The sequence below is a fragment of the Miniopterus natalensis genome, chromosome 8, assembly GCF_054644295.1.
Source record: "Miniopterus natalensis isolate mMinNat1 chromosome 8, mMinNat1.hap1, whole genome shotgun sequence".
NCBI classification, from domain to species: Eukaryota; Metazoa; Chordata; class Mammalia; order Chiroptera; family Miniopteridae; genus Miniopterus; species Miniopterus natalensis.
The window spans coordinates 18639666-18662430 of NC_142088.1; the positions used below are offsets into that span (position 1 = coordinate 18639666).

The 22765-nt window shown below is 44.3% G+C and overlaps 1 pseudogene; it reads left to right on the forward strand.

The window, feature by feature from the left end:
* The first annotated feature begins 7953 nt into the window (after positions 1-7953).
* On the forward strand, positions 7954-10792 carry LOC107524800 (heterogeneous nuclear ribonucleoprotein A1-like; annotated as a pseudogene).
* The last annotated feature ends 11973 nt before the right edge of the window (positions 10793-22765 follow it).

Below are 22765 nucleotides of genomic sequence, written 5' to 3' on the forward strand. Positions count from 1 at the left end.
GTACTTAAGTATATTATTAATATTTTCTTTCTAGAGAAGAAAAAGTACCAGTGATATTGATGCTAGTGTTAATATTAACAGCTTATTATTATGAGGTTTGGGGAGCTGGGAGAGAATCCCTTCTTCAGGCATATTTGGTGAGGCTCTTAGAAGAACAAGGGTGGGAGCAGGGAGCACCATGAGCTTGTAGTGGGGACAGATTTGTGCTCAGCATCCTTGGCTCTCCTGGGGAGTGGGGGCACCACCGTGCATATCCATTTTCACAGGGCAAGATGGCCTAATGGTTAAGTACTCAGGCTTTGGAGGCCGATACAACTGGCTTCAAGAGCCAGCTCCATCATTTGCCAGTTGCGTGACCTTGTATAAGTCACTTAACTTGACCAAGCCTTGGCTTCTTCACCTGCTAAATTGGGACGGTGATGGTGCCTTTCCTTTAGGGTTGTTGTGAGGCGCGAGTGAGAGAATACATGGGAAACACTTAGCACACTGTCAGGCACATGACAAACTCGGTAAATGTTTGGTATTGTTACGACTGTTTTACTATTACTATTATTATTTCATTCTGTAACTTAATAATTCCAATAAGTCATGTGATCTTTGACTTCAGCCCCTGGCTCTAACATGGGAAGCCATTATTTCCAGTGTTTTTATGTTTGTTTGACTCTAAGGAGGGTAAGCCGTCCTCTCCTTTTTCCCCTCTTTCTCTGGTCCATTTAAACCCAGTAAAACCTCTTGCCTAATGTAGGTTTCACTCTAAGCCATGGAGACGGCAGAGGAAAGTGATTGCTCACTCCTGCCATTTGAAATAGGGATTTGGACACAGCGGAGCCCTGCTGTATGCAAGAGATGTTCGAGAACTCGCAGGGGCTTGCCTGCTTGGGTTTGGAGGACTCGGCGCTCTTGGTCTCTCTAGGGGTAGAGCCTAGGAAGTCTGCCGAGGCTGTTTTTGGCCTGGTGCTGGGGGACTCCGCATACATCTGTGCCGCCCTCCTGGAGGCCTATTCCTCCCAGCTGGCCACATGCTGGGATGTGAGGGCAGCGCCGTCTCAGCCCCTCCCTGGCCTTTGGCGGCTGCATGGAGGGTGGGAGAAGTGAATGGCAGCCTCTGGCTGACACTGAGAGGCGACAAGGAAAGGGAAGCCTGACAGCAGATACGGGCAAGGTCAGTACCGTGTCTGCAGGGATCAGGTCGGAATGTGTGCGTCGGGATCGTTCTGGCTTAAATTATCTGTGATTGCTTCATCACTTGTCTATTTTTGTAAATGTATATTTTTTGCTTACAGAGTGCTTTCACATTGAGTAGAAAAACTGTCTTTTCCTCCCTACGACTTTCCTTTACTCTCACAAGACTATCACATTCACAACACTTCTGACACTTCTGGTCACCAGTGTGTGGGTTCCCCCCAAAGGGAAAAAGTTCTATAATTCAACTCAATTCTGACACTATTTACTTGAAGATGGTGTTAGATCCCACAGGTGAAGGGCTCAGTCCCATGAGACTACGCCCACTTAACAAGTAGTAGGTCCCCAAGTTCCCCACAACTTCTGTACTACTTGGCTGTAAATTGAAGGTTCTCACCACCCCTTCCTCAGGCGTGGACTAATTTGCTAGAGTGGCTCACAGAACTCAGGGAAACACATTTACCATTTTATCAAAGGGTATGATAAAGTATACGGATGAAGAGACACATGGGGCCAGGTCTGGGAGGGTCCAAGCCTAGGAGCTGGGGTGCCTCACACTCCTGGCACATGGATGTGGTTACCAGCCTGGAAGCTCTCCAAACCCTGTACTACTGGGATTTTATGAAGGCTTCATCACATAGGCACGACCAATTATTAACTCCATTTCCAGTCCTTCTCCCTTCTCAAGAGAATGGGGGATATAGCTGAAAGTTCCAAGCTTCTCATCATGGCTTGGTCTTCTGGTGACCAGCCCCCATCCAGGAGCCACTCCAAGTTGCCTCATTAGACCAAAAGACACTCCGGTCACCCAGGAGATTGCAAGGGTTTCAGGAGCTCTGTGCCAGTAACCGGGGGCAAAGACCAATATATTATACATTCTGTTATTTCACACAAATACACCGGCTGGCATGGTCCTCAAGACAATTTGGTGTTTGTTTTTTTTTAAGATTTTAAATTGACTTTTAGAGAGAAAAGAAGGGAGAGAGAAACATCCATTGGCTGCCTCCTGCACGCCCCCTGCTGGGGATCAAGCCTGCAACCTGGGCATGTGCTCTGACCAGGAATAGAACCAGCAACATTTTGGTGCATGGGATGACGCCCAGCCACACTGGTCAAGGCTCAAAACAATTTTTTGAGGCAGGTAGGGGAGGTCTTGTTCCTGTTTTTCAGAGAAGAAAACATAAGCATCGATGAGAAAGAAACACCATCAATCAACTGCCTCCTGCATGTCCCTACTGGGAATCGAGCCCTCAACCCGGGCATGTGCCCTGACAGGGAATTGAACCGAGACCTCTTGGTTCCTGGGTCTATGCTCAACCACTAAGCAACACCAGCTGGGCCCCAGTAAATCTTTTAATAAGTGGCAATGCAGTTCCTGGTTCCCGGTCCCACTGTTTAGAATGTTTTGATAGGCTGAACTTATTCCTAGGTCAGGACCCAAGGTATAACTTGAGGCCCACTGGGACAATCTCCAGGCACCAAATTACTTCTACTTTTCTGCATTATTTTCTGAAATTCCATCATTTTGAATTGTGCATTTGATTTAGCCCATACCTCTCCAAGCCCTCTATTACAAAATGCAAAGTCTCCCTAGTAGGGGTAGGGAAATCATAAATAGTAAATCAGTTTGTCAAATTAATTTCTCTCTTGACAGCCAGCTGAGGCCAGGGCAGTTAGGGATGGAAATGCTGGTGGCAGATAGAGAGAGGGAACCTCTGGAGTTTGAAGCACTATCTGAGAATTGCAGGCCTAGGAGGGTATATTGGTATTCTGTTGCTGTATAAGCAATTGCCCCAACCTTAGTAACTTAAAATGTACATTTATGATCTCACAGTTTCTGTAGTTCAGGAGCCTGGGCATGGCTTAGCTGTGTCCTCTGCTCAAGGTCTCAGACAGCTGCCATCGAAATGCTGCTGGGCTGCATTCCGTTTTGGAACTTGGGATTTCCTTCCAAGCTCACATGGCAGTTGGCAGGATTCAGTTCCTTGGGGTTATAGGACCGAAGCCCTCAGCCCGGGAGGCCATGTGCCGTTTCCTGCCACATGGCCCTCTCCGTAGGCAGTTCACATCATAGCGACTTGCTTCTGCAAGGCCAGCCACAGATTTTCTCTCTCGAGTCTCTAAGAGGCAGTGTTGCATAGCATGATGTATCACGGGACTGACATTTTGAGATGTCACCTGGAAATCTAGATATTTCAGTGAAGCTGGGCCCACATTCTCACTGGGAAAGAGCTATGGGAGCTGAGTAGAAGCAGTTGCTGAGAAGATTGGACAGGGAAGGACTCCTTAGCTTCCCAGAGTCCCTGCCTTCCACGGAGGCCACATATGCACTGCCACCCCTCCTGCTTTAGCCACTTACCGTGCCCTTCGTCTGTCATGGGTATTTGAGTTTGTGACCCAGGATTATGTTCTTGAAGAAACTGAGAAATGGAATAGGAGGCTGTGATTGATGATAGAAGGTGGGACTGAAGCAAATGTGGCCCCATACCCTCTCTTTTGTCTAATTATAACATAAAAGAAGGAGGGATTGAATAGATCTGACTCACACTCACCTTTGTGGATTTAAGCCTGTAGTTTTTTCTCTCTGAACCTCAGTTTCCTCATCTGGAAAGCCTCCCTTCTTCCAGAGCTTCTGACTCAAATAGGCTGGGGTCAGGGCCTAAGAATCTGGAATTTGGCAAGCACCCAAGGTGACTCCTAATGACCAGGCAATTTTGGATGATAGGTCCATTCAAAACTGGACATTAGCCAGCAGCTATGGGCTCAGGAAATAAGAGCCAGTTCTTGGGGAAAGGCACTGATGACGGGCTCATCTAAGCATGCTAGAATTCAGGGAAGTATTTCTGTTTCAGAAGAAATATTCTCAGGGAGAAAATATTAGGAAGTTAATAATCTGGGAAACTGAGTCAGAAATGAAACCATATAGACTGGACCACTATGGTGGAGTAGGGGAAGTATGTATCTAGTATTCTGGGTTCCCTCATCCTTCCACCTCCTTCCCAGCCTCCAAAAGCTGGATTTCTATAGTTTGTAAGCTGCTGATGGGCTCCAGTCAGGGTGTGTGCGGGAGGCAACCAATCGATGTGTCTCTCTCACATCGATGTTTCTCTCTCTCTATCTCTCTCCCTTCTACTCTCTCTGAAAAGCAACGGAAAAAATATTCTCAGGTTAGGATTAAAAAAATAAAAGTAAAATGCAAAGCTACCAGTTTTTATTAAAAAAAGAAACTCTTTTGGTTTCTGAATTTCAGATTCTAGAACACATTTTCCCAATCAAGGGGACTTTCTAGTAAGTTATAAGTGTGGAAAGCCTCATTGTAGGCAAACTTGGGTTTTATCATTACACTATATGTTTGAACATGGAAGAGAATTTTGAGTAGTCCAAGTGCTCATTATTTTAAAGAAAGCTGTATAAACAAAGGACACACGTATAAACAATGAAGCACCGAAGGACACATGTGCTTTGTGAAGCCCTGCCTAGGGTAAGAATTTGCTTTCCCTGAAATATAGTTTGGTCAACTGGCTCATATATTTTTGGTCCTATCTCTTTTTAACACACAACATTGGTTTGGTTTAATAACCCAGGAGAGCCTTTAAATATTTCATAGCTGATAGTCCTGATGAGAACTTAACTCGTACCAAAGTTATTTTTTATTTATGGGCTTCTGGGACATCCACAGTGCTCCATGAAGCATGGAAAAGACAAGTTTATGCTCTAGGCCTTCTTAGTGAGTACTTAGCATTTAGATAGCAGTGACAGGGACGAGCATGAGTGGCTCTGTGAGTTATTTGGAATGATAACCTCCTGGTAGGAATGACATGCTGTCCTGCTTAGGGGAGAATGGTTATACAGGGTATGGTCACCAGTCACTGCATTTGGAGTCATTTTTCTAGAAGTAGTGATGGGCATTTAAGGGACAGAAGGATTGGGGAAGATAGATGGGGAAAAGAAAGGAATTTGAAATGAGGCAAACAGCATGACCAAGGCACAGAGGTGCTGTATCTTGTGTATTTATAGGACATATGTGGAGGAATAGAATGAAATGAGGCTGAGGGGTGTGGTAGGGCTGGATTATGAAGGATCTGGAGAGACAGGCTTGGAATTCTAGTAAATGGAAATAGAAAGATTTCTGTTGAAGGTTTCTGAGTGGAGGAATGCCATAATAGTAATTTTTTATTGAAGGATTACCATATGCAAGTACCAATATGAATGATCTTACATGCCTTGGCTCACAGCAACCCTGTAACTATTTTTAGCATCTCACTTTTTAGATAAAGAAACTGGGCATAGAAAAGTTCTGAGAGGATTTGAACCCAGGCTGTTCAGCTCTAGAGCCAATATACTTAATCGGCCACCTGTCTGGTACCCCTCAACATGATGAGCGTATTTAAGGAAGGCTAGTCTGGTGGTGATGCTCAGGGGTGATTGGAAGGAAAAAAGGCCTGGTGATAAGAAACCTATTAGGGGGCTATGGCAATAATTCTAGGCATACCAGGAGCCGTTTTAATCTTCGCTTCCTGCCTTCTCATCACTGATTTTATCCATCCCTTCTAGTCCTATGCTAATTCCAGGCCCCATTATTTCTGCCTCCTACCTGGCCCCCCTGCAATCCATTTGCCACCCTATAGCCAGAGGATCTTGGTAAAGAACTAGCTGGAGCATGTCAGTCCCTTGATTAAACCTTCTGTGTAAAGTCCAAACTCAGGTTACGAGGTCCTTCCTGGCCCCTCTCCAGCCCCATTTCTGGGCACCTGAGTCCTTTCACACCAGTAAATGTTAGCTGTTATTATTATTACACTGTCACAACCCACTTATTAAACCACTGTATTTGTTGAATGAAGAAAGTCAGTGAGTAGAATAGAGATTAAGGGATGGATATGATTAATAGGCAGATGTCTGTTTTAACACTTCCTCCCCACCTCTAGGCCTGAGGTAAAGAAACCCATTCCTAGGCCTTGGCAATCTTTCCTTCTGGAACCTGTCCAGCAAGTATTCTTACTCTTAGGCTGCCCTTGGAGGGTCAGTTTCCCAGCCTCTGCCTGGCGCATCCTCATCGGCTTCTAGGTTTGCTGCCTGGAATCCCTGAGCCTGGCCACATTCACCGCAGCCCAGAGCCAGGAAGCCAACCTGAGACCTTCACTGGTCTGCAGCCTTGGGAAGAGAGTTCAGATCATGGAGAGGGGGATTCAAAGATGAACAGATGTTTCAGGGTGGCTGACTCAGAGAATGACTAAGAGAAGAAATCTGGAGGAGGCAAAGAGGGAGGACAGTGGCCGGGACGTTGAAGGGAAGGGGGAGCTCTGGAGGCAGCAAGAACAGACTTCAATCCCAGTGCCTGACCTCAGGCTCCCTCCCCTACTGTTCCCAGCTTCAGCTCACTCTCCCTGGGGTGAGGCCAATCACAGCACCTGCTTTATGGGAGTATCATGAGGGTCAAAGGAAAAATCAGTCTCAGGCACTGAGCATAGTGGCTCATGGCAGGAAGCACCCCTCAGAGTCAGCTGTCATTCATTTAAGTGAGAAGTGACCGCAAAAGGGTACGCCCCATACCACCGACTCTCACATTTTTGGTGTCAGGAGGGCTCCTTTACACTCTTAAATATTATTGAGTACCCCAAAGAACTTTCATTTGTATGTTTCTCTAGTGATACCACATTATAAAATAAAATAAATATTTAGAAATATCTGTCAATTCATAGCGGAACAGTATAAACCCATTATATGTTGACACATTTTCTAGTTGTAGAATTCTATTGTATGAACCTATCATAATTTATCTCTTCATTCTCCTGAGGATGGACTAGCAGGGTGATAGATAGTGTATGGACATCTTCAACTTTGAAGAGGAGTTTGGCCATGTCTAAGGAAGTGGTTGCACATAAAGTGAGAAATCATCATTCCCCCCCCTAAAGTATTTGGAAGAGTGGCATTGGTTTATGTTTACTGTAGATCTCCTTAATGTCTGCTTAATTGAAGACAGCTGGGTGGCCATACAGTCTGTCGCAGCATCAGGCTGGGTAGCCTCTGAAAAATGGCACTGTACATGTGTGACAAGAAAAGCAGAGTTAAACAGGCAAATAATGTCTGGGTGCTATGGTGAAATAGTTGAGACCTCAGTGACCGCCTGAAGGAGTCTCAGGGATCCTTCGGGGGTCCTCAGACCACACTTTGAGGACCACCAACCTGTAAGATCATTTTGAGAAAACAGCAACACACAAACAAAGCTTTTTCAATCTGTGAATAATGGTCATGCCCCAAATGAGACTGCATTTCACCTCCATCACATGAGCAAAATGCAGTCTGACAATATCAAGAGTTTCTGAGGATGCCACAGCGGGAGCTCCTGACCTCTGCAGCAGGAGCGTAATAAATTGGTTCAACCGCTTTGTTAGATGCAACCCGAGTTCTCTTTCAAGTTAAAAATGCTCACACTCTACCATGAGCTATTCCGAACCTCAGGAGAATTAGGGAACAAGTTATGATAGCTTATATAATAGAGTGCTACGATGAAGTATTACAGTGAATAGGAACAGTAGTAGAATGCATAGTAAGAATTCGCTAGTGCCATGTTAATAGGAGTAAATCTCAAAAACAGTGTTGAGCAAAAATGGAGTAAAAGGGGTGGAAGTCCAGTGTAGCATTTATGTAAAGTTTGAAAATGTGCCAAATGAAAGTCTATGTTGCTGATGGGCGCACATATAGTTTGAAAATATATACAGTCATGCCTGGGATGAGAAACGCCAAATTTAGGACAGTGGTCACCCCTGAAGAATGAGGACAGGTAATGAAGTCGCAGAGGCATGTTGGGGGGCTTTAACTATATCTGTAATGTTTTATCTATCTATGTTTATAATCTGAATTTAAAAACCTAGTTAAGTTCTGTTTAAGTACGTATTTATCTGAGAAATAGGATATGCAAGAAAACAAGGCCATATAAAAATTAAAACTGCAAAAAGCCTGTGGGCAGCCTGGCTGACATGGCTCAGTGGTTGAGCATCTGTCTAGGATCCAGGAGACCTCGGTTCATTTCTCAGTCAGGGAACATGCCCAGGTTGTGGGCTCGATCCCCAGTCGGGGGTGTGCAGGAAGCAGCTGATCAATGACCCTCTCTCATCATTGATGTTTTTCCCTCTCTCCCCCTCCCCCTCGCTTCCTCTCTCTGAAATCAATAAAGACATATTTAAAAATAAAAAGCCTGTGGGCAATGACTCCCAGTTCCTTCAGGCACACTGACTGTACACACAAGGTCCAGTTAGGAGCAGCTGGGTTCCAAATACTTGTTTGTAATTGATTCTTTGGCACTTAGTATGGATTTTCTGAATGAGACGTTGAAGCACATTGCTTAAAGGCCTAGGCTAGGCTTGTCTGCTCAGCTCACAGAAACCCATTAACTTCACCCCCTGCCTGACCAATGGAAAGAGATCAGCAGGGTTGAAAAATTCGACCCATGGAAAGTTTGTTCTGACTTAGAGAGCCAGGAACAGATCCTCTCCTTGGCAGCCTTGCCCTGGCCCTCTCTGACCTCCCTTTCCAGCCAGGTTTTGGGATCGGGACTCACATTTCTGAGTCAGTCAACGTTGGCGGGGATAGGATCCCAGTCTGGCAGGACAGCCTGGGACATGTGTTTCTGTGGGTGGATGGTCTGGGAATTTGGGGCCAGGAGATGTGGGGTGGAGGGCGAGCCTGCCAGCCCAAATCTCTGAATTGGAACCACTCTTGATTTTTGGCCAGCTTTAGAGTCATCCCTTAATGATCTTTGCTGAGAACTCTTTTACGTCTCCATTTTCTGCCTCCCTGGTTGTGTTTTTTGTGTTTGGTTTTTAATCCTAACCCAAAGATATTTTTTTCCATTGCTTTTCAGAAAGAGCTGGAGGGAGGAAGGAAGGGAGACGGGGGGGTGGGGGGGTGGGGGGGGAGAGAAACATGATGTGAGAGAGACACAATGATTGGTTGCCTCCCACGTGCGCCTGGACAGGGCCCAGGGCCCAGGGCCCAAGTCTGCAACAGAGGTACCTGCCCTTGGCCGGAAATGAACCTGGGACCCTTCAGTTCTTGGGCTGATGCTCTAACCACTGAGCAAAACTTTCTAGGGCCCTGGTTGTGTTTGACCTAAGTTCCTCTCTCCTCTTTCACTGTAGAGAAAGGCCACAGTCCCGGGCCTGCTGGGCCTGCCACGCAGTAGGCACGCAGCCATCAGTGACTCCAGAATCCCCTTACAGGCAGGGTGTAGGGGTCCCCGTTTGGCTGGAAGGGAGGATTTGAAGATGTGTTTATCTAGCATTTTACACAAGACGGAGGCAACGTTGTCCCTGATGGAGAAACGGAGGTTGAGAGATACCTGTCCCTCTTCTCCCCTGCCCCCCTCCTCTGCCGCCCCCCAACCTCCCAGTTTTCCTACTAAACCAAACAAGAGTTGATTCTCTTTCTTCCCCTTTTCCACTCTTCTCAGTGCCTGACGTGAGCACTCAGCTTTGGGATTTGGGGGGGGGGGGGGTGTGGCGGAGCAGCTACTAAAAATAAAAGGTAAGAGGAAAGTTAAGAATTTTAAGAATTCTCTGAGTCTCCAGTAAGCGCTGGTCCTGATGTTCATTGAAATACAGGGCTCTTCTGCTGGTGGAGGCCGCCGAGTAAGCATCGTGGAAGCCCCCCCACAGTCTCATGTCTAAGTCAGTCTCCCAAGGAGCCCGGACAGCTGCAGAAGCTCTTTACTGAAGGTTGGAGCTTTGGAACACGGGTGAGTCTGAGGAGCCAGGCTGGGTAATGGGGAGGCTTGAAGAGTGTGGCGATAGAGATCCAAACCCCAAGTGCTCAGAGGCTTGGGCTTGTCACGATGTCCCCGGGGAGGAGCTGGATGCAGCCGTGAATGCAGGGCCCCAGGAGGCGAGTGGAAGAGCTGGGGAATCAGAGAGGCCGTCTTGAGAAGCTTCTCAAAGACCTGGTGCCCACTGAGCTGTGAAAAAGGTTTTTGTCAGTGGTATTGAAGAAGACACTGAAGAACATCACCTAGGAGGTTATTTTGAACTATGGGAAAATGAAGTGATTGAAATTGTGACTGACTGAGGCAGTGGCAAAAAAGAGAGGCTTTGCTTTTGTAACCTTTCATGACCATGACTCTGTAGACAATTTTCATTCAGAAATACCATACTGTGAATGGCCACAACTGCGAGGTAAGGAAAGGCCTATCTAAGCAAGAGATGGCTAGAGTTTCGTCGGGCCAAAGAGGTCAAAGTGGTGCTGGAAAATTTTGGAGGTGATAGTGGAGGTGGTTTTGGAGGGAATGACAACTTTGGCCATGGCGGGGACTTCAGTGGTAGAGGTGGCTTTGGTGGCAGTTGTGGTGGCGGTGGATATGGTGGCAATGGGAATGGCTATAATGGATTTGATAATGATGGAAGCAATTTTCAAGATGGAGGAAGCTGCAATGATTTTGGCAATTACAACACTCAGTCATCAAATTTTGGACCCATGAAAGGAGGAAACTTTGGAGGCAGAAGCTCTGGCCCCTATGGTGGTGGAGGCCAATACTTTGGCAAACCACGAAACCAAGGTGGCTCTGGCGGTTCCAGCAGCAGCAGTAGCTATGGCAGTGGCAGAACGTTTTAATTACTGCCAGAAACAAAGTTCAGCAGGAGGAGAGCCAGAGAAGTGACAGGGAAGCTGCAGGTCACAACAGATTTGTGAACTCAGCCAAGCAGAGTGACGGCAGGGCCTAGCTGCTACAAAGAAGACATGTTTTAGACAATACTCGTGTGAATGGGCACTGTATTTGTGACTAATTATGTAACAGGTTATTTTAGTTTTTGGTCTGTGTAAAGTGTAAAGCATTCCAACAAAAGATTTTTTTTTGCACCCATCCTGTTGATTGCTAAATGTAATAGTCTGATCATGACACTGAATAAATGTGTCTTAAAAAGAAAAGAAAGAAACATAGGTCCAATTCATTAAAAGTACATTTTAAATTACAAGTTTTTAAGAACAATAATAACAACATACTTTTAAAAAGACACTGCTCATCATTCCAGCCCAAATGCTTTCATTTCTGGACATTCCTTTTTGGTCTTTATTACACTGATATGCTGATTCAGCTGTAGATTATCAGGGCATGTGCTTTTAATCTCACTGTTCTCACTACACATTTCTCCATGCTCCTACCTAGTTCCTCACACTTATTTTTTTTTTCTTTTGGAAGCAGCTCTGTTTTTTCCAGTGTTATTGAGATATAATTGAAACATAACATTGTGTAAGTTTCAGGCGTACAAATAATAATTTCATATGTCTATATATTGCAAAATGATTACCACAGTAAGTTCAGTTAATGTCCATCACGTCACATAGTTACAATCTTTTTCTTGCGATGAGAACTTCTGATATTTATTCTCTTAGCAACTTCCAAACACACAATACAGTATTTTAACAACAGCCATCACACTGTACCTTACAGCCCCAGCCGAGGCAACTGCGGAAGCCCTGGGGCCATTCATTCCCGTTTATTTGTACTACAATGAGTATTTTTCAAGCACCATCTTTTTTAAAATTGAACCATTCAGTAAGCGAGGCTGCTAGGGCCTGAAAATACAGATGAAAGATGTTCTCTGCCCCCCAAGCTGCTCACTGTGTGGAGAGGAAGATGTTAAATGCAGAAATAGTGCAGGGGAAGGATGCGCACCCTCGATGCTCAGGAAGGGCCTAACCCTGGGCTGATCCTCACGCTGAGCTGGGGACCTTCCTCCTGGCAACAGTCAACTTGTTCGACGTTAGAAAAGATACTCAGGAGCCAGGTCAGGAAGGACCTTGCGTGTGACAGGAGGGTCTCGCACCCCCCAGCGGGTAAGTCCTGCGATAGCTTCGAGGGTTGTAGTTGGGGAGGAGGAGGGGAGAGGGGACAGCGGGAAGAAACCAAGTAATGACCGTGGAGAGGAGGGGAGGGTTTGCGCAGCCACCGGCTGGTACCTGCATTTGTATTTAAGGCATGCATGTCATTCAGGCGTCTGAAAGCCAGAGAGGGTCCTAGAAAATAAATTTCCCTTGCTGCATAGCCATTCCTCAACCCCGAGCTCCAGCTCCTAGTTATTTTTGAGTTTATGTAACTTGCATAAATACCAGGCAAGTTTTTTCTGAGTTTGGTTCTTCATTTAGTAAGTTCATTTTGGAACATTTTTTTCCCCCCATGACCAAGTTAAAAGTTAGGCGCACACGCTAAAAGGTGAAGAGTATTGATGTTTTGGGCAAATAAGGCCATGCTTCTGATAACTCCTAATCCCAAAGCATTTCTTTTTGTTCTCAATAATGAAGTGATTAAACAAAGCGAGCTGGTGTTTTTACTTCAGATATATGAATAACTGACTGTAGATTTAGCAGATGATATGTTGACATGTCAACTTTGTAAGTTTTTTTAAAAAAAGGCTATTTAACCTTTTAACTTTTTAAACTTGTGAGAAGTTAAAAACCACATACAATTTAAAAAAAATAGAGCTTGATTTGCATATTTTTGCTTCTATGATATGAGTCTCAGCTACCTAACTGATGCCTAGGAGACTTTGCACATCTGAAAGAACATGTTGATTGCTTTAGCAGTACTTTTTAAACAGTCATTTCAACAAACTCCTTAGAAGGTATATGAAAACTTTTTAGCGAAACAACTGTGATTTAGGAGTGATAAAGCTTTCAACTATAAAAATAAACTACATAATGTTTCATGTCCATTATGGTCCAAAAGATCCTCAATGTCATGGTAGAGTTCAGTTTTGGAGAAAGCAATAGTAATAATTAAAATCGACTGGAAAAGTCCAGCGGGAAATCATTCGAAAGCCTCATATTAAAGAAACTGTGGGAGAAAAATAACACGAACAGTGATTTCATCAAAATGGGGTGTAAAATTAAACAGATGGGGGGGGCATTGCAGGAAAAGAATGTTATGACATATCAACTGTTTTTCTTCTAAGTCATTTCCAAAAATAATAAACCCGTAGAAGTTACATAATGTTCAATTAGTAATGTTTGATTGCATCTCTTTTAATTTTTAGTTTCCCCTTTTCTCATATCTCTGCCTGTGGCCACAGAGGCAGAATTAGAAGACATGTGCTTCTCAAAACCAGGGAGGGGAGAGAAAGGTCAGACCCGGCAAGCAGTGGCCCTCAGTCAGGGTTCTGTTCAGCTGCATCGATGAGTGACCTGGCTCTTTGGCTTAGAGAAGGAGGGGGCTGTTTTCCTCCTGTGAACAGGAGTCTGGGCTGGGCAGCCAGAGCTGGTGCCTGAGGAGGTCACCGAGGACCTGGGCTCCTTCCTGTTGCTCTGGGGTCATCTTGGCCCAGTGCCAGGCATTGTGCTTATGCTCCAGGCAAGAAAACGGGGTTGGAATTGGTGAGCAGGTGAAAGGCAGAGGCCTGTGGAGTTGGTTTCCTGGACTCTCCACCCTGTGATTTTTGTTTCCATTTGTAATCAGCCAGCACTGATTCCCATGGCCACCTCTAACCATAAGGACGTTTCGGAGAGGGAAGGGTTTCTAACTGGGCACTATCAACCCAAATAGAATCAAGTTCTTTTGATAAGGAAGGGGAGAATGCTTTTATTCTTGATTTTGAAAGTATTTCATTTATTCTGTTTGCCATTAAATGGAAGTTAGGATCAATCTCTTTTTCTTATGACCTTTCACCCCTGCTGCACTTAATAGTAGACATTCAACAAAGTGGATTGATTGATAGATTGATTGACTCATGTTGCCAGTAATTTTTAAGCACACTTCATGTATCCTTGTATACATGTCAGTATAGTAGGATAGTTTCTAATGAAATATATGCCCATGCCTTTGAGGGGCTTTAGTTGCAATTTCAGGCATTCATGTCTATAAAATGATTAGACAACAATCTGACTGATATAAAGCATATATTATCTTCATTTATGTTTTGTTTTCTATTGATTCATGATATTAATGTGCCCATTGAACTGGACTTTTTTCCAGGGGTGTTTTCATCAAATTATTTGGTTAAATGTGACCAGTGGTGCAAAAAACCACAATGGGGTATTAGACACTTGGATTCTCGTTGCATCATGGTTTGTTGGATGGTCACACATCCTTTCTGCTTCTCAGTTTCTCTATAAAATACAGGATTTAGCAATAGCCATGCAGCATAGGTATTGGGTAGGTGAGAGGCTACATAAGACAGTAAGGAACATTCACGGGCTTGGAAATCAGACTACAGTGGTACCTTGGTATCAAACGTCTCTGAGGACGAACATTTCGGGTTACGAATGCCTTAAACCCAGAAGGAAATGCTTCGGTTTTCGAACACACCTCGGAAGTCGAACATGCCCCACGGCTTCCGCTGAGGGCAAGATCCTGAGGCCCAACTGTTGAATGTTGATCCCTCAGTTTTCCAACGTTTCAGAACTCGAACAGTCTTCCGGAACGGGTCACATTCGAAACCCGAGGTACCACTGTATATGAGTTTCTCTTCCAGGTCTGTCGTTTACTAGCTGTTTAACCAGAAGCATGTCCCTCAGTTTCCCTACCTGTAAAGTGGGGTGACAGTGGTACAAAATACAGAAGGCTGATGTGGAGACTGAGTTATATAATTATACATGCAAAGTGTTTAGAAAGAACTGGGCACATAGTAAATACTCAATTAAAGTTAGCTATATCATATAGTATTTCCAGCTGTTCACTTAGAAGTAAAACAGGATCAGTTTGGGAGTACAGGCTTGCTCTTCTCCCATGCATGTTTTCACGAGTGCTTCCATGGTCTTTCCCTCCCCCTCCCCCTTCCCCTCCCTCTCCCCCCTCCTCTTCCTTCCCCTCCCCCCCACATTTTTTGCCTCTCTCTGCTCTCACATCTTTGACTGGCCCCGAGGGGACAAGAGGAGCTGCTCTGGGGGCCTCTGAGGCTGGGAGAAGCTGCCCTGAAGGCTGAATGCCGTGAACCACTGTGACAGGCTCCTGAGCTGAGGGCCAGTGAAAGTGAAGCAATGGGACCTGCCAGCAGAGATGCTGATTTCAGCTGTCATACACGTTCCGTTTTGGACTCTCAGCTCTCTTGACCCTACCCAGCAGCGGTTTGAAATGAATTTTATTAGGCTTTCATGAATCCTCACATCTATTTCTCCCTCAGTATCGGTATGAAAGCGACATGAGAGCCAGTAGCACACACTTGACCGATATTCTGCCTGGACCTCTCCTGAATGTCCAGCTCCCTCTCTCTGTTGCACCAAATCCAAAGAGTGAGGTCAGGGGTTCGAGGCTTAACTCCGCTTGTTAACCACAAAGTAATGAGGCTCTTCTGTGTTCGTCCCCATCTTTAATTTCCTCCTGCACCAGAATTATAAATAGGATGCTCTGCGACCTATGGGGCAAAAAAGGAATAATTAGGCAAATGAATTTTGATTGTAATGACTGTTATGAACATAACGTATTATAATTAATATCAAGCATTCAGCTCTAAGACAATAAAGGTAAAGTCTCCACGAGTCTCCTCACTCTCCAGTTTTCCAGTTCTTGTTTCACAACTTGTCTCTAGATAGAATGATAGGATTTTAAAAAATGAGTAAAAATTTTCACCCCTCAAAAATAACTTGTGCCCAGCCAGTGTGGCTCAGGTGGTTTGGCGTCGTCTTGTGCACCGAAATGTTGCCCGTTTGATTCCCGGTCAGGGCACAGGCCCGGGTTGCGGGCTCAGTCCCCAGGAGTGGGCGAGCAGGAGGCAGCCGATTGAGGCCTCTCATTGATGTTTTTATCTCTCTCTCCCTTTCCCTTCATCTCTCTCTAAAAAAATTAATGAAAACGTATCTAAAAAATAATAAGTTGCTAATTTTTATCCTGAAAAATTCCCTGACTGATGAAGCCCTCTTCTGTCTTACACTGTTTGCAAACAAACAGGGAACAGTAATCCACACTAATAAACAAATCAGAGAATGCATTTAAAATCCATTTATTTTCCTAATTAAAGAAATTTCTGGAGATTTTCAAAGGAAAACAGTTACAGCATTTGTGTCTAAATATATCTTCATGTTTTTGTTCTACTTCAGCCTGAGTGTTTTTAAAATTCTTGTATAACGCTGATCTTCCTTTGTTAAGAATATTGTTTTTCAGAATGTTTTTTTAAATCCCTTTTTTATTTGTACAACCTCCAGCTTCCACAGTTCTTGATGAGAATACTTTTCATTCTGAATTTGAAGGGAGTGGTGTCTTGTCAGCATATCTGATGCTGCGGGTGTGGGTTTTGTTTTATTACAGCAAAGCTTTTAAAAGCTCATTCTTTCTCTCATCTTCCTGGCTAGAGAGGTTTCAACAGTGACAAACCGAGCTCTTCGCAACTCTTCCTCGGATTTTTCTTTGTGGTGTCACTTTCCACAGAGTTCAAATCCACGCGATTTTAAAAAGAAAGAATCTCATTTGATAGTAAGCAATGGCTAAAATGAGAAGGGACTGGTGAGTATTTTTTAAAATACCAAATTATCAGATCATTTAAGTCTGCTAGATGGTGCCCCCTTACCACAATTTTGAATATTAGCCACAAAGTTGCTAACCTTCATCCCTGTAATTCCAGAAAGACCCTTATGATACTTACCATTACCATGTATGAACTTATAGCATTTTTTATTTAACAAGACTTTTCAACCCATTACTACTAATTCTTTGTTGTGGGGGCTGTCCTGTGTGTAACTGGATAGTTAGTAGCATCTCTGGTCTTACTCACCACATGCCAGTAGCATCCTCCTGCAGTGTGACGACCCAAAATGTGTCCAGACACAGCCAGCTGTCCCCTGGGGAGCAATAAAATCCTCAGTTAAGAATCTCAGTGATCTTCAACCTGGGGTATAGTGACAGTTCTCTACAGAGGGCAAAATTACTAGAGGTTGTTAAGGAAAAGAACCCCCAATTGCCGATGTGGAAACACGCGCAGAAGTTTACACGCACCTGGTCTGTAATACAAGGGGACCCAGAGAGTCAGCTCCCTCGGCGCTGGGATCAGGCTGCCTAACTGATCCTGATCGGTGGACACCCGAAGCGGAGGCACAAAGCAGCGAGTTAAACTTCACTGCCACTCATTTGTTTGCTAGTTAGCGGCGTGTTACAGGGCACTTCCCGAGTTTTCTGATCTTCAGTTTCTAACTATAAGAAGGAATTTTAGAAATGGTTGCAGTAAAGATCAGTCATTTATCAAGTGCATTAACATTGAAAATGTAGGAGTTTTCTTTTCTTTCTCCCAATCTCTACCTTTAAAATTATTTTTTGTTATATTTTTTTATTACACAACTAACACGTGTTCATGATAGGGGGAAAAATAGGTGTAAACCAAAGGGGGGATCATTTAAAATCCCATTATCTAGATATAACTACTATTAACATTTTGATGTGTGTTTTTAAAAGATATGATTATATAGCAACAGATTTCTTTTTCATAAAGTCCACTTTGAGTAACGCTTTAATATTTACTTTAAATCTAAGCTACATCATGGTAATGCTATCTTAGTCTTTATAGGACACATTTCTTCTGTAGACTCAAGTGTCTTCTGATTTATGGTTATTGTTACAATGGTGAGGTAGGAGGAACAAGTATTATTATCTCTTATTTATGGAGTATTAAAAGGTAAAGAGGGTTTAAGTGGATTATTTAATGCCCCGGAGCTTATCAGGGGAAAACTTTTGGATAAGTTTCCAGGTTTTCCGCTTCCTAATTCAATGTGCTTTCCATTAGTCTCTTTTAATTATTTTAAATATATATATATAAAACTTTATCAAAACTTAGGTGCTTTGCCTGGCTGGGTGTGGCTCACTGGTTGAGCGTCGACCTAGGATCCAGGAGATTGAGGTTCGATTCCCGGTCAGGGCACATGCCCGGGTTGTGGGCTCGATCCCCAGTCAGGGGTGTGCAGGAGGCAGCCGATCAACGACGACTCTCTCATTACTGATGTTTCTGTCTCTCTCCCTTTCCCTTCCTCTCTCTGAGATCAATAAGGATATGTTTTAAAAAAACAACAAAACCTCAGGTGCTCTAACTCAAATAATCCCTAAAACCCTTATGGAAAGTTGTTAATGATGAAGGGAAACAACAGAGGAAAGGTATAAGCAAAATGAAAAGAGATAAATCAGAATTCGTGCTTGCAAACTTTGCCCTCCTCATCTTTAAGTTGAAGTGCTATTTAAATTTACTGAGTTCTGTGACTGCTAAAGAATTAAAGTCTGCACCATGATTCTCTGAGCTAGAGCAGAAAGGTATATAACTTAAAGGCCTACAAAGCTCAGACAAGTATTGTAAATCAATGAAATGGGCTGGATGTGTGATAGGGAGTGGCGGGGACTGTGGTAAACCACAGTGGGCATGCTGCATGTAAAGGGGCAGCCACTCTCCTCAGCTCTTGTGAAGAACTGGGTCCAATGGTACCAGGTCCTGATTTTACTGAGAAACCAAAAGTTAGATTTTTATGTAAAACATTTTGTTTAAAAAAAGCACAGTGGAGGCCACACTAATTATTAGCAAGTGAAGTGTGCATTGCAGGGCTCAGTCCACTCTTGGCTTATTTGATTGTTGGCTTTCAAGTATTTTCAAATTTAGACTTCCACCCAGAATAGCAATTCATCTGGTGGGTGGAAATTTTCCTTTCACTTGCAAATATTCCTCTAGAGGAACCTTGATGGTGGCTGATTCTTTCCTCTTCACAAGATGCTCCCCAACTTTGTTTCCATAAAAGGCATGTCCTCTCCTTGGGTGGCTGTCTACCCACTGTCCACATCATAGCTCCCACGTAGGTGTGTCCTCTCATAGGACAAGGGCTCCTGGAATAGGCCGGGGGGCCGCAGGCATCCAGTTAGTGGTTCTGAGAACTGTCACTCAGGTTAAGAAAATCTCACAGCATCTGACCTTGGTATGGTAACTCTTATCTGACCATCGTCTTGGTCTGCAGTTTCTCTAATTATAGATGATGTGTCCTTGCAGGAGCCAGAGGTGATTTTCTATTCACAATAATGAACAGTTGTTTTTACTTAAAAATATATTTTTGAACTGATCTGTTGTTTTCTTCAACTACAATAAATTTTCTTCAGAATGGAAGGGAATAGTCATTTCTGTCAAATAGTGTTCAGATTGGAGACACTCAAACATTCTCTGTTCCAGAGCTCTTCTAAGTTTCCTGTCATGAGAAAACATTTCTTCCTCAAGGAAGTGAATTCTGAAAGTTCAGGAGCCCAGAAGCACCATAATTTATTTTCCATTTATGTCCCCCAGTGCCCTATAAAACACATGTAAAAATGGTACAAGCCCCATCCCAGGTTAGATATAAAAATTTGAGAGGGTCTTATGCTATGCATATAATATACTATATGCACATATGTGATGCTGAATGGATGCAAAAATCTTCAAAGTACTTTGGGAGAAAAAGGAACATAAAAAATTCTAATTTTAAATACAGAATTATGTTATTAAGAAGTTGGCCATGGGAGGGCAGCATTGTCTACATAAATCACAGAATGGCGACTACAGTTGAACCTCAGATACTATCGTGAGGTTCTTCCACCATTTGGATTCAAACAGAAGCAATAATAATAGAAGTAGCATTATTTATGCTTGAAAATTTGCATTTTTTTCAATAAGACAGCTTTACCTGTTGGTTTAGGCAGCCATTAGGGTGAGGCTGTTATCACCTAACAATGTCGCATATCTTTTAAAAATATATATATATTTCTTTCTTTCTCTTTTTTTCCCCATAGTGTCTCCTTCACATTCTACTCTCAGTTTCTGTAGTTTGATGATTTATTTATTTTTTTTAAATCACCCTGCTCTGTTTTTGGTCACATTAGTTAACTCCAGAGAGTTGAAAGAGGTTTCTTGATCTATAAAACTCTTGGGCAGTTTAGTGCAGTGGATGAAACATGGCCTTAGCTGTGGCCAGGTGTTGGTCCTGCCACTTAGAGACTCCCTTTTCCCGACTGATGAACTGAAGGTAATGACATTTATGTTTTTATTGGTTTTAGAGAGAGAGTAAGGGAGAGGGATAGAGAGATAGAAACATCCATGAGAGAGAAACATCATTGATCAGCTGCCTCCTGCATGCCCCCGGCTGGGGATCGAGCCCACAACCAGGGCATGTGCCCTGACTGGGGATCGAACCAGTGATCTCTTGGTTCATGGGTCAATGCTCAACCGCCGAGCCACACCAGCAGGGCTGAAGGTAATACCATTTAAAAATCTGGAGCCATGCCATCGTATTTCTCACTGATCCATTTTCAGTCACGAATGTAAATTGCCTGGCTTCTGTGGGCACTGGGGGCCGTGTCCCTCCGCGAGTCCTTCCGTCTCCCACTGCCTAGTCATTACCTTCAGATGATGATGAAAACTGCACCGCCACCAGCAAGAAGAGCTTAAAGGAAGGACAATTCTGCATTTCCCCCCAGGATGCAGCAGGTGATTTGCTCAGTCCTAACAACTGCAGATTCTTTCATCTGAACGACCCAGAGTCCTTAGCACTGCAGTTTAACCTAATTTGTTCCTTTTGTCAGTTTTCATTTTGAGGTTGAAGCCTTTGAGAGACTCGGAAAGGGCATTTCCTATGGGAAATTTGGTTCCATTCATTCCTAGGTTGCAGGTTGGGGGTCAGGATTGTCAGGCTGGGGAGGACATCTGGGGCCTGATGGCAGAACAGAGTCCCGAGGGACAGACGTAGGGCAGTTAGGCTGTCACGTCCTTTCTCATTTCCCCACTTTCCTTTTCTTAATGTAAGTGTTTGTCTTGGAGAGAAAGAGAATTTGTGATATATGGGAGAAGATTTCCAAGGCTATTTCCTGAAAGCAGGAGGCGAGGGAGAAAGTTCCCCCAGAAGCCCGGGCCGCTCATGGGGCTTCCAGCCCTGGGCCGAGTCACCAAAGGAAACCCCCACTCACTCATCTGACCCTGCGCAGCTGCTCATTCAGAGACGGGTGTGCTGGTTGCAGTTGCTCTCAGGGTGGCAGCAGACGCTCAGAATGGTGTTTCCATTTAACTTACTGCATTTCGGCTCATTGAAAAACATAGCACATCGAAGGGCTGCTGCGAGAACACTTTTCAGACTATAAATTGGGGCTGGAGGAGACGCTTAATTAAATCAGGCCCGAGTTACAGGAAGGAAAAGCAAGCCTCTCCCTCCCAGACTTGACCCGGTTCAAGTAACGTGGCAGCTAGAGAATTTGGAAGCACATTAGTAGGACTAATGCAAATAAACCAGAACCAGGCGCTTCTCTTCCAGCCTAGCAAGTGAGAAATCGGATGTAGAGATAGACAAGGGCCCTGACCTTCCAGCTTCATTTGTGTGCAAGGAACACACACATGAAGATGGCCCGAGAGGCTGAATTGCTGTGTTTCAGATTACAGTGCAAAGGATAGACTTTCTTAAAAGAACTTATTTCTACAGAATCCTATTGTTTGCCAGCAGGGACTTGGGAAGCTGACGTCGAACCTAAATTGGGACTCTATGTTTAGAAGGGGAAATCATTAAATAAACCCACCAGTTCATGAGTGGGGAAACCTGGCTAGAATTTGGGATCCTAGACCTTGGAGTATGCAACAAAGGAAGCACGTGTATCTAGAAGAGAAAGTGAACAGGCATTAGTAAGGTTGGGGGTACCAAGTATGTCACCAGCCCAGCATGCCACACACAGGAAGGCCCCTGCAACCCAGGCGGTCCCTCCTCTCTCACTGACCTCTCCAAGGCTTAGATGATCACCGTTCATGCAACATCTCTCAACAGCCTTCTCTCTCCACACCTCCCCAAACTTAAAGGTAGGATCATATGGCTGAAAGAAAAAGACCAAGACGTAAACGTGAAAGCACAGCATTGGGTTTAGCCAGAAGACAAGAAGGCCAAAGAACTTACTTTAATTCCGTCAAGCCAGTCAGCGAAGGGGGCTGGAGCCCTGGGCATAGTGGTAGGGCCCAGTCTAGAGCGCAGAGGTTCTGGGGATGAATGGAGGGAAGGGACAAGTTTTCCTGGACACTGGCAGGGTCTCTGGCTGGGTATGAAAATTAAACTGATAAGGAAAGATTAACAGAAGAAAAGCACACACGTTTATTTAATATGTTTTAGGTGACGTGGGAGCCTTTATAAGGAAATGAAGACCCGAAGAAATGGTTACACCTGAGTGTGTTTGTGCCAGGTGTGATGAAGAGTGGAGAGTCGCGGGAAAATGACAGGACGGAGAGGCCTGAGCTAACGGTAGTAAACCGGGGGACACTTAGCAGGCCTGTTGGTCCAGATTCTTCTCAGTGTTTCTTCCATCTCGGGAGATAGGATGTTCCCATGACCTGCGTCAGGAAAGAGGGTGGAGTGGGTGAGGGGGAAGGTCAGAGAGACTCCTTCAGCTTAATTTTTGGTGTATCAAGGTGTCATATTTGGGGTTAGCATGTCCCAAGCCACACCGGCGAGTCATGATGTGACACAAAGGATTCGGTGCCTTGGAATTATTACCAACCCCCTCACATCCGTAGTCATCTATTGATTACACTTGTTTTTCATTCATAATTTTCCATGACTCATTATTTCCCATGATACATCCACATCAACCCTGTTAGCTCCTTTGGATGTATTTGTTAGCTGAATCAATTCTTGTTAGGACTGGAGA